The sequence below is a fragment of the Hordeum vulgare genome, chromosome 7H (assembly GCF_904849725.1).
Source record: "Hordeum vulgare subsp. vulgare chromosome 7H, MorexV3_pseudomolecules_assembly, whole genome shotgun sequence".
In the NCBI taxonomy this organism is placed as follows: Eukaryota; Viridiplantae; Streptophyta; class Magnoliopsida; order Poales; family Poaceae; genus Hordeum; species Hordeum vulgare.
Window position 1 is genome coordinate 591,424,350 of NC_058524.1, and position 18,487 is coordinate 591,442,836.

The window sequence follows — 18,487 nt, forward strand, 5'->3', positions numbered from 1 at the left end:
AGGGTTGGTAGGTATAAACCATCACGCGATCCCGACCGCCACGCAAAGGATGACAATCAAAAGACTAATCATGCTCAGACTTCATCACATAGCGGTTCACCATACGTGCATGCTACGGGAATCACTAACTTCAACACAAGTATTTCTAGATCCACAACACCTTACTAGCGTTACTTCAATATTACGACAACCACAACTCAAAACTAAATGAGATAATTCAAACTTCTCTAACTATTCAATGCACATGAAGGTGGAAGTTTTCGTATCCCTCTGGATAACTACCCCTTTTGAGACTACTTTCAAAGCATAGATCAACTACCAAGCCACGCACCGCTGTGCTCTAAAAGATATAAGTGAAGCACATAGAGCAAATGTATCTAGCTCAAAAGATATAAGTGAAGCACATGTGAGCTAAATTGTCTACCAAAGGATATAAGTGAAGCTCGACAAAATCACGGTGAGTGCATGTCTCTCACTGTAGGTGTGCAGCAAGGATGATTGTGACACAAAAAAAATAAAAGACTCCTACGATACAAGACGCTCCAAGCAAAAACACATAACCTGTGGTGAATAAAAATATAGCCCCAAGTAATGTTACCGTTGGATTGATGACGAAAGAGGGGATGCCTTCCCGGGGCATCCCCAGGCTTAGGCTTTTATGGCATCCTTGAATCTCTTGGGGTGCCTTGGGCATCCCCAATCTTGATCTCTTTCCACTCTTTATCTCTTTGTCCATAAGAACTTCACCCAAAACATGAAAACTTCACAACACGAAACTTAAAAAGAAACCCGTGATAACATTAGTATGAGAAAGCAAACCACCAATTCCTTAGGTACTGTAGAAAACATAAATTCTACTTATGTTAGTGTTTTGTTGCTATATTTTCACTTTTCCATGGCTAGTACCCTCCGATACTATCCATAGTTTCATCAAAATAAGCAACCAACTCAACAAAAACAGAATCTGTTAACAGCAGACCAGTCTGTAGCAATCTGTATACTTCGTATACTTCTGGTACTTCAAAAAATCTGAAAAATTACGACAGTCTAAAGAAATGTCATAGAAATCAGCAGGAAAAATAATAAACTCAAAATCTCTTACAGAATAAAAATGAAAATGCTTTTCGTGAGCAGAAAGTTTCTGTGTTTTTCCAGCATGATCAAACAATCATCACCAAGACTAATCATAACGGTTTTGCTTGGCACAAACACAAAAAGAAACACAAAAGAAACAATCATAACAGAATTATGATGGTGTGGAGAAAACAAAACAGGAAGCAAAAAAGCAAACAAAAATTTATTCATTTGGGTGCCTCCCAACAAGCGCTATCGTTTAACGCCCTTAGCGAGGCATTGATTTCAATGATGCTCACATAAAAGGTAAGGATTGAAACACAACGAGAGCATCATGGAGAAAATGGCTAGCACATTTAAGTCTAACCCACATCCTATGCATAGGGATTTTGTGATCAAACAATTTATTGCAGCAAGAATTAACTAGCATAGGAAGGCAAAACAAGCATAGCTTCAAAAATTTCAACACATGGAGAGGAAGCTTGATACTATTGCAATAAGTAGAAGCATATGATCCTCTCTCATAGTAATTTTCAGTATCATCATGATTGAATTCAACAATATAACCAGCACCTAAAGCATTCTTTTCATGATCTACAAGCATAGAAATTTTACTACTCTCCACATAAGGAAATCTATTCTCAAGAATAGTAGTGGGAGTATCGTAAAAGACTTGAGCACTGCAAATTGTGTCCACGATGAAAAAGCAAGGTTTAGCAAAGGGGTTCTCGGGAGTATGACAAGTTTTATCATCCCTCTTCTTTAAAGCGTAAGTATCCTCACAATAATCATCATAGATAGGGGGCATGCTTTCATCAAAATAATTTTGATCATTCAAAGTGGAAGAACTAAAAAGATCATCTTCATCAAACATAGCATCCCCAAGCTTGTGGCTTTGGATATCATTAGAATCATGGGTATTCAAAGAATTCATGCTAAGGACATTGCAATCATGCTCATCATTCACATATTATATGCCAAGCATTCTATGTAATTCTTCTTTCGGCACTTGAGCACAATTTTCCTTCCCATCATGCGCACGAAAGACATTGAAAAGATGGAACATATGAGGCATCCTCAATTCCATTTTTTGTAGTGTTCTAGCGAAAGAACAAGAAACATAAAGATTCGATTGCAAGATCTAAAGATATACCTTCAAGCGCTAACCTCCCCGGCAACGGCGCCAGAAAAGAGCTTGATGTCTACTACGCAACCTTCTCCTTGTAGACGTTCTTGGGCCTCCAAGTGCAGAGCGTTGTAGGACAGTAGCAATTTTCCCTCATGTGGGTGACCTAAGGTTTATCAATCCATGGGAGGCGTAGGATGAAGATGGTCTCTCTCAAGCAACCGTGCAACCAAATAACAAAGAATCTCTTGTGTCCCCAACACACCTAATACAATGGTAAGTTGTATAGGTGCACTAGTTCGGCGAAGAGATGGTGATACAAGTGCAATATGGATGGTAGATATAGGTTTTTGTAATCTGAAATTACAAAAACATCAAGGTAACAAATGGTAAAAGTGAGCACGAATGGTATTGCAATACGTGGAAACAAGGCCTAGGGTTCATACTTTCACTAGTGAAGTTCTCTCAACAATGATAACATAATTGGATCATATAACTAGCCCTCAACATGCAATAGAGAGTCACTCCAAAGTCACTAATACCGGGGAACAAACGAAGAGATTATTGTCGGGTACGAAACCACCACAAAGTTACTCTTTCTGATCGATCTATTCAAGAGTCCGTAGTAAAATAACACGAGGCTATTCTTTCCGTTCGATCCATCATAGAGTTCGTACTAGAATAACACCTTAAGATACATATCAACCAAGACCCTAATGTCACCTACATACACCATTGTCACCTCAAGTATCCGTGGGCATGATTATACGATATGCATCACAGAATCTCAGAATAATCTATTCAACCAACACATAGAACTTCAACGAGTGCCCCAAATTTCTACCAGAGAGTCAAAACGTGTGCCAACCCCTGTGCATAGGTTCCCAATGTCACAAACCCGCAAGTTGATCACCAAAACATACATCAAGTACTCACATGAATCCACGTGTGGCAACCCATATGCATAGGTTCCCAATTGTCAGAAACCCGCAAGTTGATCACAGCAGATAGACACGTGCAAGACATACATCAAGTGTTCTCAAAGACTCAATCCGATAAGATAACTCAAAAGGGGAAACTCAATTCATTACAAGAAGAGAGAGGGGGAAGATCATCATAAGATCCAACTATAGTAGCAAAACCCACAGTACATCGAGATCAAGACATCTCAAGAACACGAGAGAGAGAGAGAGATCAAACACATAGCTACTGGTACATACCCTCAGCCCCGAGGGAGAACTACTCCCTCCTCGTCATGGAGATCGCCGGGATGATGAAGACTCCCTCGTGGCCCATCTGGCCTTCTCCCAAAGCTTTGGGGGTCTCTTTTGGTCCAAAAAAATCATCGTAAAGTTTCATTCCATTTGGACTCCGTCTGAAAATGGGCCAAAAACACGGAAAAAACAGAAACTGGCACTTGGCGCCGAGTTAATAGGTTAGTCCCAAAAAAGATATAAAATAGCATCTTGATGCATATAAAACATCCAAACTTGACAAGATAATAGCATGGAACCATCAAAAATTATAGATACGTTGGAGACGTATCATCGAACTTCAAGTTATTCCTCTCACTTTCGCATTCTCTATGTGCATCAACAATGACCCGACGAAGATCATCATCGGGCACATCGTCTGGTTCCCCTTGATCTTCAGCTTCCCCCATTGCAGCATCGCCGTATTCAGGGGGCAGGTAGTTTTCATCATCCTCTTCTTCTACGTTGTCTTCCATCATAACCCCTCGTTCTCCGTTCTTGGTCCAAACATTATAGTGTGGCATAAAACCCTTCTGAAGCAGGTGGAAGTGAAGGGTTTTATAGTTGTAGAATTCCTTCGTATTCCCACACACAGTACATGGACAATGCCTAAAAACATTCTGCTTGTTTGCCTCAGCCGTTTCGAGAAAATTATGCAGGCCCTTAATATACTCGAAGGTGCGTCAGTCATCGTACATCCATTGTCGGTTCATCTGTGTGCGTTATATAATAAAGTGTATTAAAAACTATTACAACATATCATGAATATAGAAGTGACCAAATTCATAAAAATTCATCATCACATTAAAGCCAAAGTACAGTAGTGACCAAAATAAATACATAATGTTCATACATAGTTCTCATTATTGAACAACATATAGCGCTCTAGAGCATCTAATTAGAACATACATTGAAACTATAAAATTTAAATGCAACAATAAATGCGATCGTAATCGCAACTAAGGTACCAATTGATCCAACGACATAATGATACCAAGCCTCAGTATGAATGATATATTTTCTAATCTTTATAATCTTCAAGCGCATTGCATCCATCTTGATCTTGTGACCTTTCGACGATATCCGCAACATCCAACTCCAATATCATCTTCTCGTCTTCAATTCTTTGTAATTTTTCTTTCAAGTAATTGTTTTTTTAACCAAATTTAACTTCTCGGCAAGAATTGGTATGTCAGTTGAATTTCCGGTTCACATACCACCTAGATTAAAAAATCTATGTCATGTTGGTTGGCATAATTGTCATAAACACTAAATAAAACAAATAGTTATAAAAGATAATATATACCACATCCGAATCATGGACATGAGAGGGCCGACGGAGGCGGATACCAAAACCATCGCACTATCTAATAACAAACAATAATAAAAGTAAGAAAATTACATATGTATCTATATAAATCATACAAGAACTTTTTTATTTTAGAAAGAAGATAAGAAAAGAGACTAACCACGGTGGTGCCGGCGCCGAGATGGGCGCGGGCGACCGACGGGAGTGAGGGATGGGACGGGACAGGAGACGGACCGCCAAAGCTACACAAATCTTGAGGAAAATAGAGCTTGGACAAGGAGCTTCGAGAGGAGAAAGCTTAAGTGTGGCTCGAGCATTTCATCGAACACCTCATGTGCATTGGAGGTGAGCTAGAGCACCACAAAGCTCTCCCACGACCGACGGAAAAACAGAGCAGTGCACTGCTCTGCTCACATGCTGGTCGTATATATAGGCCAACCATTAGTCCCGGTTTGTGGCTGGAACCGAGACTAAAGGACAACCTGAGGTCCCGGTTCCAGCCACAAACCGGGACTACTGGTTGTAAGCCAAGAGAGAGGCACATTGGTCCCAGTTTGTGTCTGGAACCGGGACCGAAGGTGTCAAACGAAGCGGGACAAATGGTGTTAGAATAAATCCGCGGCATACCGTCAATCATCCGAGGACCAAGAAATCACACGAGTACTACACTGAGATTTGTTAACGAGGTTCACCGATATGGCTACATCCCCGGGGCATGACTATGGGCGCTCCTCCCCGTGACACCGCAACACTGGCCACCCAGGCGCCGGCACAAACCGCCGCCTCCCCCTTGCGATCCTATCGCTATCTAGTCGTCATGGGTTACAACGTGGGGTGCCTCCTCATATATAAGAGGCCAAGGGTACAATGTGTCCGACTACGACACTACATGTATCCTACCCAAACTACAACACCAAGTCCATATGTAACCCAAATGGTACACAATATACGACACAACTCTAACACCAAGTCCATTGATACACAGTAGTACATAGGAAAGCATCAGGCTTTGGCAAATCAATTAGCATCAAGCGACCAGATTTGTGCTTACGAGTAGATCACGTGGAAGGCCAATTTATTTTGGTGGTTTGCTACTAGGGCACGGATGCGAGACCACTTGGGTTTTGCTAGTTTACTTTGGCATCGCGGGGATAACTCAGGTATTTTTTCACACAGTCAACCGTACAAAGAACCATGGCGCCAGTGGGTACCAGGTTTGAGGTGGAGAAGTTCGATGGGACTGGAAGCTTTGGGTTATGGCAGACAAGGGTGAAAGATTTGTTGGCACAACAAGGATGCTTTGAAGGCGTTGTTGCAGGAAGCCAAGCTAGCTAAGATGGAGGTTGAGGACTGGGAGGAGTTACAGTTGAGGACATCCGGAGCTATACGGTTGTGTCTGTCGGACCAGGTTGTTTATCATGTGATGGATGAGAATTCGCCGAAGAAGATCTCGGAGAAGCTGGAGAGTCAATCTTTGTCCAAGACTGCGACGACCAAGGTGTATCTGAAGCAAAAGTTGTATGGGATGAAGATGCAAGAGGGGTCGGATCTTGTGGAGTATACGAACGCCTTTAATCAAGTCGTGATGGATCTAGCACGCTTGGGTGCAACGATTGACGACGAGGATAGGGAAATTCTGCTTCTTTGTTCATTGCCATCATCCTATGACCACTTGATTACTACTTTGACGCACGGCAAGGAGACCGTCAAGAATGAGGATATTATTGCGGCCTTGCTATCTTATCATATGATAAATAAGAATGCGGTGGAAGTCTCTCATGGTGAAGGTTTGCTAGTCAAGGGTGAAGAATGGCGGAAGGGATATGAGGCAGGGAAGAACAAGAAAAAGAAAAAGAAAATACAGTGTCACAAGTGTAAGCAGAGGGGACATATTAAAAAGGACTACCCAAAGCTCAATGGTGGGTCAAGTGCTAATATGGCAATTCATGGTGATGACTCAGACAACAATAGTGATGCCCTTGTAGTATCAAACAAGCGGCCAACCAAAAGTGAAGCGTGGATGTTGGATTCAGCTTGCTCTTTTCATGTGACACCTAACAAGGAGTGGTTCTCTTCGTACAATTCTGGTGGTTTTGGTTTAGCCTATCTGGGTGATGACAGTGGTTATCGTGTTGCTGGAGTAGATGACATCAAAATCAAGATGTTTGACGGAGTTGAGCGGATGCTTCGAGGAGTTGGGCATGTTCCGGGCCTAAGGTGAAATCTAATTTCGCTTGGAGTTCTTCTTGATGGTGGTATGGTATTCTGTTGTGATCAGGATAGGAAGACCATGAAAATCATGGAAGATGAGGTGACCATGATGATTGGAGCGAGGACGGCTTCGCATCTTTACAAGTTGCAAGGAAGCACTATTGCAGGTGGAGGCACGAAGACTGGAGTTGCAGGAATAGCAGCAGGTTCCCACGGAGGCGGTGGGTCTGGGGAAGACTCGTCGGGTAGCTCTCGGTAAGCTACGAAGAAGACAACACAAGTCCGGAGTACATGGAAGTTGTACGCATGGAGAAATTCAAAGGGGTGAAGAATATTCGCCAAGGTGGAGTTTGTTAGAGTTGTGTCGAATATTGTGTACGAGTTGGGTTACATATGGACTTCGTGTTGTAGTTTGGGTAGGATACATGTAGTGTCGTAGTCGGACACGTTGCACCCTTGACCTCTTATATATGAGGAGGCACCCCAAGTTGTAACCTATGACGACTAGATAATATCGGACACAACTCTATCAAATGGCCCACGAGGCCCGGCCGGTGCCCTGGTCTCACGAACCGGTACCTATGCCCACATGGGTCCCGGTTCATGAGAGAACCGAAACTAATGGAATTTCATCATGTGGACCAAAGCCCTCTTTTCTACTAGTGGAAGTGCATGCTAGGTACTTCTTTAATGAGATTTAAAAAAATAGAAGACAAGGGGTATAGTGGAGATGAATGGGAAGATAGAAAAAGAAGAATAAGAAGACTTTATTCAAACAAATGTAGAATCAAAATGGAAGGTTTTGTTCTTATTAGCATTTCTTCCTCCTGAATTAACACCAATATAAAGTAGTAACTTAAGATATTTATGACTTACTCCCTGTGTCGTGGTAACGATTTCGACACTAGAAAGAGGGTAGGATAACGGAGCATGATCTATCAAGATGTACATGGGTGACACGGTGGTTTTAGCGAGTTCATGCCTCTCACAGTGGAGATAACGACCCTACGTCTCGTGCTCCGGAGAGGCTTTGTTTTATCTGTCATGGACATGAGTTACATGGTATAGAGAGAGCCAGAGCTCCAGGGAAGGAATGAGCCCGCAGGGGGAGAAGAAGCCTAGCCCGTAGCTATGTGGAGGGGGTGGCTTATATAGAGTGCGCCACCTCCTCACCTCTTATGTTACAAGATGGGGCATTGATGCCATAATGTCAGCCAACTACAGATGTCTTGCCGACTGTTGGTATTTGCATGACCGAGTGAGTCATACAGCCGAGTGGTTGACTGTCATCCGAGTGGATTAGATGTTGTCACGATCCAGTAGGAATTTCCCTTGTAGTCCTTAAACTAATAATGAGGTTCCCTTGGGTAGGATGTATTGGTCAGACCTATGACCCTACCCGGGGGCTATATCCCCGTCATTAGCCCCCGAATGGATCAGGATCCGAGTGGTGAAGGTGTCGATGTAAATCTTGTAGCCGCAGACCAAACTTGAACATGCTTCAGGGCCTTACAGAACTGTGCGTCGATTGAAGTATCCATCATTCGCCTTGATCGATTCTGCTGAGTAGTATGTCCAAGTGAACTTGAGAATTGAAGTAGATCCGAGTGACCAACATGATCTTGAGACCCTATTTGATTGTTGGTAGTCGGTTGGAGTCTGTTGAATCTGTTGAACTTGAATGTTGTTGCTGGACCTGACCAAGCACAATGTTTTTTTTGTATTTCTCTTCCTGTGGGGGTACGCTTAGTGCACCCACTGGGTGTAGTCCCCGAGCCTTTGTCGGACTAGATGAGTCTGGCAGAGGGTTTAAGACTTCAAGTGCTTGTCATGTTGAACATTTGTTGAATCTGCATTATATGATTTCTGGATCAAAGTCAAGTCTCCGAGTGTATTTTTTAACTTAGGCGATACGGGGTCGCAGCTAAGTTCCCGAGTGTGGAGCGTGTCTGTACTCGGAGTAGTTTTTACTGAGGCGATACAGAGTCGCAGTGAAGCCCCCGAGTGCGGAGCATGTCCGCACTCAGAGTTGTTTTTTAACTTAGGCGATACGGAGTCGCAGCTAAGCCCCCGAGTGTGAAGCATGTCCGCACTCGGAGTAGTTTTTAACTTAGGCGATACGGAGTCGCAGCTAAGCCCTCGAGTGCGGAGCATGTCCGCACTCAGAGTTGTTTTTAATTTAGGCGATACGGAGTCGCAGCTAAGCCCCCGAGTGTGAAGCATGTCCGCACTCGGAGTAGTTTTTAACTTAGGCGATACGGAGTCGCAGCTAAGCCCCCGAGTGTGAAGCATGTCCGCACTCGGAGTAGTTTTTAACTTAGGTGATACGGAGTCCCAGCTAAGCCCCCGAGTGTGAAGCATGTCCGCACTCGGAGTAGTTTTTAACTTAGGCGATACGGAGTCGGAGCTAAGCCCCCGAGTGCGGAGCATGTCGGCACTCAGAGTTGTTTTTAACTTAGGCGATACGGAGTTGCAGCTAAGCCCCCGAGTGTGAAGCATGTCCGCACTTGGAGTAGTTTTTAACTTAGGCGATACGGAGTCGCAGCTAAGCCCCCGAGTGCGGAGCATGTCCACACTCGGAGTAGTTTTTAACTTAGGCGATACGGAGTCGCAGCTAAGCCCCCGAGTGCGGAGCATGTCCGCACTCAGAGTTGTTTTTAACTTAGGCGATACGGAGTCGCAGCTAAGCCCCCGAGTGCGGAGCATGTCCACACTCAGAGTTGTTTTAAACTTAGGCGATACGGAGTCGCAGCTAAGCCCCCGAGTGTGGAGCATGTCCGCACTCGGAGTAGTTTTAACTTAGGCGATACAGAATCGCAGCTAAGCCCCCGAGTGTGGAGCATGTCCGCACTCGGAGTAGTTTTAACTTAGGCGATACAGAATAGCAGCTAAGCCCCCGAGTGTGGAGCATGTCCGCATTTAGAGTTGTTTTTTAACTTAGGCAATACAAAGTCGCAACTAAGTTCCCGAGTGCGGAGCATGTCCAGACTCAGAGTAGTTTTAACTTAGGCGATACAGAACCACAGCTAAGCTGAGCGGTGGCGCGCGGGGCAGCGGAATGATGAAGACGTCCCACACGGAGTGGCGATGCGCATGGCATCCGAGTGAGGTAGACGATTTTGGCTGACTGGCAACGTGCGGGGCGGCCAAGTGATGTATGTCGAGGAGGCGTCCGACCCACCGACGACACGCGGGGCCGCCGTGTCCACTACGTCATTGAAAGGGCTTCCGAACACGTGAAAACGCATGAATGATCGTTGTGGCGACTGAGCCTGAGCAGCGACGAGGATGGCGCACGGATGCGTCAAGTAACCTGTGTATGAAAAATAGCCCAAGCCAGCATAAAAAATTATCAAAGTAATATGATATTTTCTGAAATAGTTTGTGTAAGTTGCACCCATAGACACCCGCTGGGTGTGCCACGTGATTGCTGGTTTGGAACCAGCAAGAGTCTAAAAGAGTGAAGGATCCGGCTGAACTCATTTGAGTACTGGACCCAAACGAAGCGGAAGTGAAGTGTTCCCACATAGAAATAAACAACCGAGTGCAGAGGTACACTCAGTGGCGTGGCCTCCGAGTGAACGTCATGTGCGACTTCCTCGACACTCGGTAATGTAGAAACGATTATTTAATAGAATGCACTCTGTGAAAAAATGACTTAGCTGCCTGACGACGCGCGGGGCGGTCGAGCGAAGTAGACACGTCCGGCTGAGTGGCGACGTGTTGGACGGTCAAGCGATGAAGATGCGTCTAGCTGAGTGGCGACACGCAGGGCGGCCGAGTGACGATGCACAGAGCAACTAGGTGACGAAGGAGCCTCCAGCCGAGTGACGACACGCGAAGCTGCCGAGTGACGAAGGAGCGTCCAATCAAGTGGCGGCACGCGGAGCTGCCGAGTGACAAAGGAGTCTCCAGCCGAGTGAGGATGGCTTGTCTTGCTGACAGACGATTCGCGAAGCTACCGAGTGCTGACGATGGATCCGAGTGAGGGACGGCGCGCAGGGCGGCCGAGCGCTGACGACGCGTCCGACTGAGTGACAGCATGCAGGGCGGCCGAGTGATGACGACGCGTCCTACTGAGTGACGACGCGTGGGGCGGCCGAGTGCGGACGATGCGTGTCCGACTGAGCGACGGTGCGCAGAGCGGCCGAGTGATGACGGCGCGTCCGTCCGAGCGACGATATGTAGGGCCGCCGAGTGATGACCACGCGTCCGACTGAGTGACGGCGCACGGGGCGGTCGAGTGCTGACGACGCGTGTCCGACTGAGCGACGGTGCGCAGAGCGGCCGAGTGATGACGACGCGTCCGACCGAGCGACATCATGTAGGACGACCGAGTCACTGCATGTTGGTCATCTGTATGCAAAGTTCATCTCGACAAAGCGGTGTCATGTAAGTTAGTAGCAAGCATAGCTACAAATATTTTTGTTTCTGTTCGAATCTATTTTTGGGATTACGGACCACACATAACCTGGTTATGCATGATTACGGATAATTAAGGCATACCCATGATGATGGGCGGTTATGCATGCATGCATGCACAGTTAACTGATGCGAAAAATGTTTAAGTGATGGCACTTAATGAGGCGATTATATCTCGACAAAGCGGTGTCAGCGGAGTTTCCCACTGGTGGGAGCCGTCCTCCGATTTCCTTATTTCCTGCAGGCAGTTATGGCTCGAGGAGGTGGCTACCTCATATTCATAGCGGGTCGAGGATGTTAGTACGTCACGGCTGCAGCACGCACCCGTCACACAGATGACCACCAGCAACTGACGCCAGAGGAAGGAGCGATGCGGGCCTTCGCCTCCACCGCGAAGGTCGCTCCCATGCAGCAGAGAATACAAGGGCGGACTCGATGGTGGGGCGAAAGATGCTGGTGTCCATGCTTGGTGCAGAGCTCGGAGCCTGCTCCATGTCGAGCCTGCGCCTGCACCACGGAGGTCGCTGTCGAGTGGCCGAGAACACGAGAACGGAGACGACGACGAGGCGAATGGTGTCGAAGGTCGTGTGTGACGACGATGAGGCAGACGGTGCCGGTGGCCGTGCATGGAGACGTGATCGGCTTCCTGATCTCACGCCGCTCTTGCTGAAGTTCGATGATTCTTCTTGTATGTGCTTGAATGGATGTTTGTTTCCCTAATGCTTCGTTTATTCTTGGAAATCAACAGTACAAAACAAATGTGTTAAATCATGAATATGAAACTGAATAGAGGGCACCAGCGGGAATCGTTCTGCCGCCGGTGGCTGAAGAAATAACCATATGCTTCATGGCTCGATAGATGCCACGCCCCAAGGTGGGCGCCAACTGTCGTGGTAACGATTCCGACAATAGAAAGAGGGTAGGATAACGGAGCATGATCTATCAAGATGTACATGGGTGACACGGTGGTTTTAGCGAGTTCAGGCCTCTCACAGTCGAGATAATGACCCTATGTCTCGTGCTCCGGAGAGGCTTTGTTTTATCTGTCATGGACATGAGTTACATGGTATGGAGAGAGCCAGAGCTCCAGGGAAGGAATGAGCCCGCAGGGGGAGAATAAGCCTAGCCCGTAGCTATGTGGAGGGGGTGTCTTATATAGAGTGCGCGACTTCCTCACCTCTTATGTTACAAGATGGGGAATTGATGCCATACTGTCAGCCCACTACAGATGTCTTGCCGACTGTTGGTATTTGCATGACCGAGTGAGTCATACGGCCGAGTGGTTGACTGTCATCCGAGTGGATTAGATGTTGTCACGATCGAGTAGGAATTTCCCTTGTAGTCCTTAAACTAATAATGAGGTGCCCTTGGGTAGAATGTATTGGTCAGACCTATGACCCTACCCGGGGGCTATATCCCCGTCACCCTCCGTCTGAGTTTATAAGTCCGACACATGTATCTAGGTCGTCAATTTGATCAACTTAATGATAAACATATATTACAAAAAATATATCATTAAAAACTTTAGATGTTCTATTTTCTAATGATATGATTTTTATTTTAAATAATAGATTTTATATAAGTCAAATTTACGACCTAGGTACACGCGCGTGTCTTATAAACTGTGACGGAGGTAGTAACATTCTTTCTGCAAATAAAGTTTGGCACATGCATGAAGCTGGCTCATTTAATATGGCATCACAAAGAGAACTCATATCCACCATTTCTTTCTCCTCCTTGTGATTCAGAACTTAAATTCTTCTTACCTAGTACTCCCCGAGTTGTATAAATTTAGACATTTACTTTCGGATGAAGAAAGTAATTCAATGAATCATCCATTAGGACAAACTACCCATCCACTGATCTATCTTCACTTACCGGCATGGATAATCTGCCAGTGATACTACTTACTACAACTAGTCGAAACCGTCAAGGGTGAAGTTCGACATTGCGAAGATTCTGTCAAAAAATTTACTGCTGCCGAGTCCAATATGCAGTTTTTCAACAATGAATTGTTCTTGTGATCATTTACAATCAATTAGGATATGTAGTTACATATTAGAAGCATGTTATATCTGTTTTTATGTTTGTTGAAATCCTATGAATCATTGTGAACCAGTTATCATACCCAATGCAAACAACCAGTGATGAGGCTATGCCCAAATTTTTTATTACACATTAAAGGAAGTAAAATACAACATGCAAATCCATTCATCTCACATCATTATTTTATTTATTCTATAATTTCTCTATTAGGAGAATGGTCTGACACTGAAGGCCTAGGGACTTGCCGGGGGTGAAGGTGGTGTTATTTCTGGGACACGGTAACGTGCAAAATTTTAGTTTTGGCATTATAACGATGAACTAGAGAAATTAAATAAAGTATGTATATATTTATATGAAAATATAACAACCTGCAAAGTTGCTGTGTGTGTGCAAACCGTTGCCGCATGCACGTGTAACCGTGGCAAACTTGGAGAGACTGATCAAAGTCAGTTCATGAGCGGTGAAGCGGTCACAGACGCAGCGGATGTCTTTGGCATCTTTTATTGTATGACAACACAGGCTCTCTAGTGGCGGGTACCGGTCACCAAGCCTCTTTTCGATGTTATGCCAACAGTCTCGCATCACCTTTTTTTTGTCAAGGAGGCAGTGGTCTACCTGGTTGACTTCTCGTGCATAGCACGAACAAGAAGAGAGAGCAACAAGGACTAGGAAGCATACTCTAATTTTGCATTGTTCATGTTCTATGTTGTGTAGTACTATTGGTGTGTGCTTATGGAGGACTTCTTCACCACTCAGTGTCTTATATAGTGTTCATAGTGCAAGTTTTCACACTCCCTTCGCTCATCAATCGCTCAATTGGAATAGTTTTTATTAAATGAGAGATATATGACTTGGATATGTTCTAATTTAATGTAGGCACACTAGGTGTTGTATCAAATTATTGGGAATGGATACTTGGATGCAACCTATTAATTATTGGCAATGGAGTAGTTATTTCAAACTCTTAATAGGTATGTGTAAATAACTTGGATATGTTGATATTTACTGTAGGCACATGTGTGCTTATTGTTGTATCAAATTGATGGTAAAGGATACTTCTAATTAAATGTAGCTGGATTCATCCAGTTCTTGTATCAAACTGATGGTAAAGGCAACGAGTAGATGCATGCAGCAGATCTATCTATCTATCTATCTATCTATCTATCTATCTATATTTATTTATCTATCTATCTATCTATATCTATCTATCTATATGTCTACCAATCTATCTATCTATCTACCAATCTCTCTCTCTCACTTTCTATCTCTCTCTCTCTCTATATATATATATACATATATATATGAGAGAGAGAGAGAGAAATTGGCTATGTACTCTCAACCCTCATATACAACATAGATGTGTCTTTTATACCTCATTATTATTATAAAATATACTTCATTAATAATTACTAAGTACCTTAATGTGAGTTTCTAGAAAAAAATTATGTGAGTTCATATATTTTCAAAGGTTTACATATATATTGTTTTGTTTATACGTGAAAATGATATATTATAAAAAGTACATCGCAACTAATATTTTCTCAACAAAACTCATATTGAGGCATCTTAGAATATTTAATGAAGTATATTGAAAATGATAAAGAGGTATAACCATGTGTATATGAAGTATATTAAGAATAGAAGTACACACTAGTAGAAAACAGGGCTATAGCCCCGGTTCGTTTGGGCTATTAGCCCCGGTTCACGAACCGAGACTAACAAAGCGGGACTAATGCTAGCTCCGGTTCGGCCCCGCACCAGGAATAATGGTCCTCCACATGGCGGGGCTGGGGGCGAGGCACTAGTAGAAAATAGGGCTTTTGTTCGGGCCTGGCCAGCCCATTAGTCCCGGTTCTTCATGAACCGGGACCCATGGGGGACATTAGTCCCGGTTCATGAGCCTAGGGGGCTGGCCGGGGCCTCGTGGGCATTGGTCCCGGTTCGTCTGGACTCATTTGTCCTGGTTCTAAGCACGAACTGGGACCTACGGGCCGCGCTCCTGGCCCACATCCATTGGTACCGGTTCGTGCCTTGAACCGGTAAAGAAGGGGGGCGCTAGTCCCGGTTTATGCCACGAATCGGGACAAATAATTTGCCTATATATAACCATCGCCGCGGCAGAGCACTCTATTTTTTCTGGCCGGCGAGGGGAGGGTATTTGGGTGCTCTAGCTCACCTCCTATGCATATGAGGTGTTCGATGAAATGCCCGAGCCACACTAGTTAAGCTTTCTCCTCTTGAAGCTCGACCTCGGAGCTCCATTTTTCCCGAGATTTGTCTAGATTTAGCGGTTCGTCATGCCCCGTCCCTGTTTTCACCGCCGTTGATCGCGTGCGTCGATCTTGTCGCCGGCACCACCGTGGTGAGCCTCTTGTTCTTATCTTCTTTCTGATTTTCTTACTTTAGATAGAGACTTGTCTGGTTTTCTTACTTTAGATAGATACTTGTCTGATTTTCTTACTTTTGACACACATAATTATATATAATGCACGCAGATGAACCGGCAATGGATGTATGGTGACAGACACACCTTCGAGTACATTAAGGGCATGCATAATTTTCTCGAAGTGGCTGAGGCAAACAAGCAGAATGGTTTTATGTGTTGTCCATGCCCTTAATGTGGGAATACGAAGTCTTACTCTGACGGGAAAATCCTTCACACCCACCTGCTTTACAAGAGTTTCATGCCACACTATAATGTTTGGACGAGGCACAGAGAAATAGTGGGTTATGATGGAAGACGGCGAAGAAGAAGAGGACGATGACAACTATGTGCACCCTGAATACCATGATGTTGCAACGGGGGGAGATGCTGAAGAACAAGAGGAACCAGACGATGTGCCCGATGATGCTGCAACAGGGGAAGCTACTGAAGATCAAGAGGAACCAGCGGATGTGCCCGATGATGCTGATCTCCGCCGGGTCATTGTCGATGCAAAGACGCAATCTGAAAGTCAAAAAAGAGAGGCTGAAGTTTGATCGCATGTTAGACGGTCATAAAAAAGGGTTGTACCCCAATTGCGAAGATGGCAACACAAATCTGGGTATCGTACTCGAATTGCTACAAGGAACGCAGAGAATGTTGTGCGTGAAAAAGGATTTGAGTTGCTACTGAAAATATTGAAGAAGAATCTTCCAAAGGATAACGAATTGGCCGAAAGTACGTACGCAGCAAAGAAGGTCGTATGCCCTCTAGGACCGGAGGTGCAGAAGATACATGTATTCCCTAATGACTACATCCTCTACCGCAGTGCATACAAGGATTTGCACACATGCTCGGTATGCGGTGCATTGCGGTAGGAGGAGGGTTATAGCGACCCGACTCAAAATGAGTCAAGCCTCTGTGTATCTGTGCCATCCCTGGATCAGTATGCTGGCACACACAGTACATCAGTGTATATATCAAAGTGCAATCACATGGAAATAGCGGAAGCAGTCAAGGGAGTGGAATCCCAATAAACACCAACGGCAAGTTGAGAGCGGACCGTAACCCTGAATCGTACTCTTACTCGTCGAAGAAAATATCTGCAACATAAGACGTTGCAGCCGTGTAGGTCAGCATATTGAATATGCCGGCAACTCACATATGAGAGGGGGTAAAATGTCATCTATACTATATGCATATATGGCAGGTGGGGTTGTAAGTTTTAGCGTAAAGCAAATTTTCTCCTACAACAAGAGGGTCTAAAAGCAAAATATTAGTACGCTGTTGGTTGTTAATGAGATGGTTCCGCCAACCAGTTCTCATACCCAGGTTATCAATATTTCCCACATCAATATTATTATTTGTGTTGAGAATTTCAGATAACTTCAGTTCCGTTGGCTCAAGTTTTCCATTACCATGAACAAGCCTAATCGATTAGGTTTGAGTACTCCGCAGAGTTTTGCACATGTTCCCCACAATATTTGATCGCCTCAGTGTATGTCCTCGCACTTTAGGGTGTTTGAGGACCGGATGATCAAAACATGGTCCTTCAACGAGTCCCTCTGAATCCCTGTCGGTGCCCATCCAATCCTACCGTCTTCTACATCTGCTAGCACCGCCTCTCCAGAGTCGCCGCGTTGTCCAACCAAGCCAGAGCCCATAATGACTTGTGGCTGTGCAGGTAAGGCTTGGGTCTTGAAAATATCCGTCCGTCTCTTTGAGCCTGGGTGAAGCTTTCCGCAAGATGTCATGGCCGTCTCCAGCATCTCGGGCCATCCACTGGTTTCTCCAGGGAGCCGATCAACCGTCCTTCACCCAGAGTTGCATTGCATCACGAGGTCTTGAAAAGTCTTGACTTAACCGGTCTTGGTTATTAAATTATTCTTGCATCACTCGTGATAAACTCTCAGCCAGAATCCCGTCTACTCAAGCATAGCAATATGAAATTTGTCGTCTCGGGCCAAGTAACGGGGTTGTTGGGTGCCTACCACATGATACTACAATATGTAACCATAATTTCCAAGTACCTACTCAGTATGCAATTGGGCATAGGGTGGTAGAACTATGATGCATAAAACATAGGTGATACATGATCAAATGACTTGCCTGGTGATGTTGACGAAGAAGAATTTCTCGAGAAATAACTTGATAGACTACTGGTTACTCTCCGATGAAATCTATATAACAAACATATCATTCACATAAGCACTCCTACTAGCAATCATTCTAGCAATCAAAACAAAAGACAGAGTGAATAAGAATCCGAAGGAAACTTCAAATAAGACTAGGGAGTCATCTACTACATCAAACACTAAATAGTTTTTGTCCAACGGAAAATAATAACAGGGAACTAAGATATAAATTTAACTAATATAAAATAAAGTATTTTTCACAAAACTATTTGAAATTATTTCCAAACGGGATTTGAAACAGTAGAGAAATCAATTGCAAGTTATTAGGGAACTAGAATTGATTTCATGATAACTTATAAAAATAAAATCAAAGCTTGTTGCAAACCTACTGTTAACTAACAGAAACAAAACATAATCTTTCTGAAATATAAAAGAAAAATAATTTAAAAACAACTAAAGAAAGAAAATTAGTCACAATCCTAAAAGAGG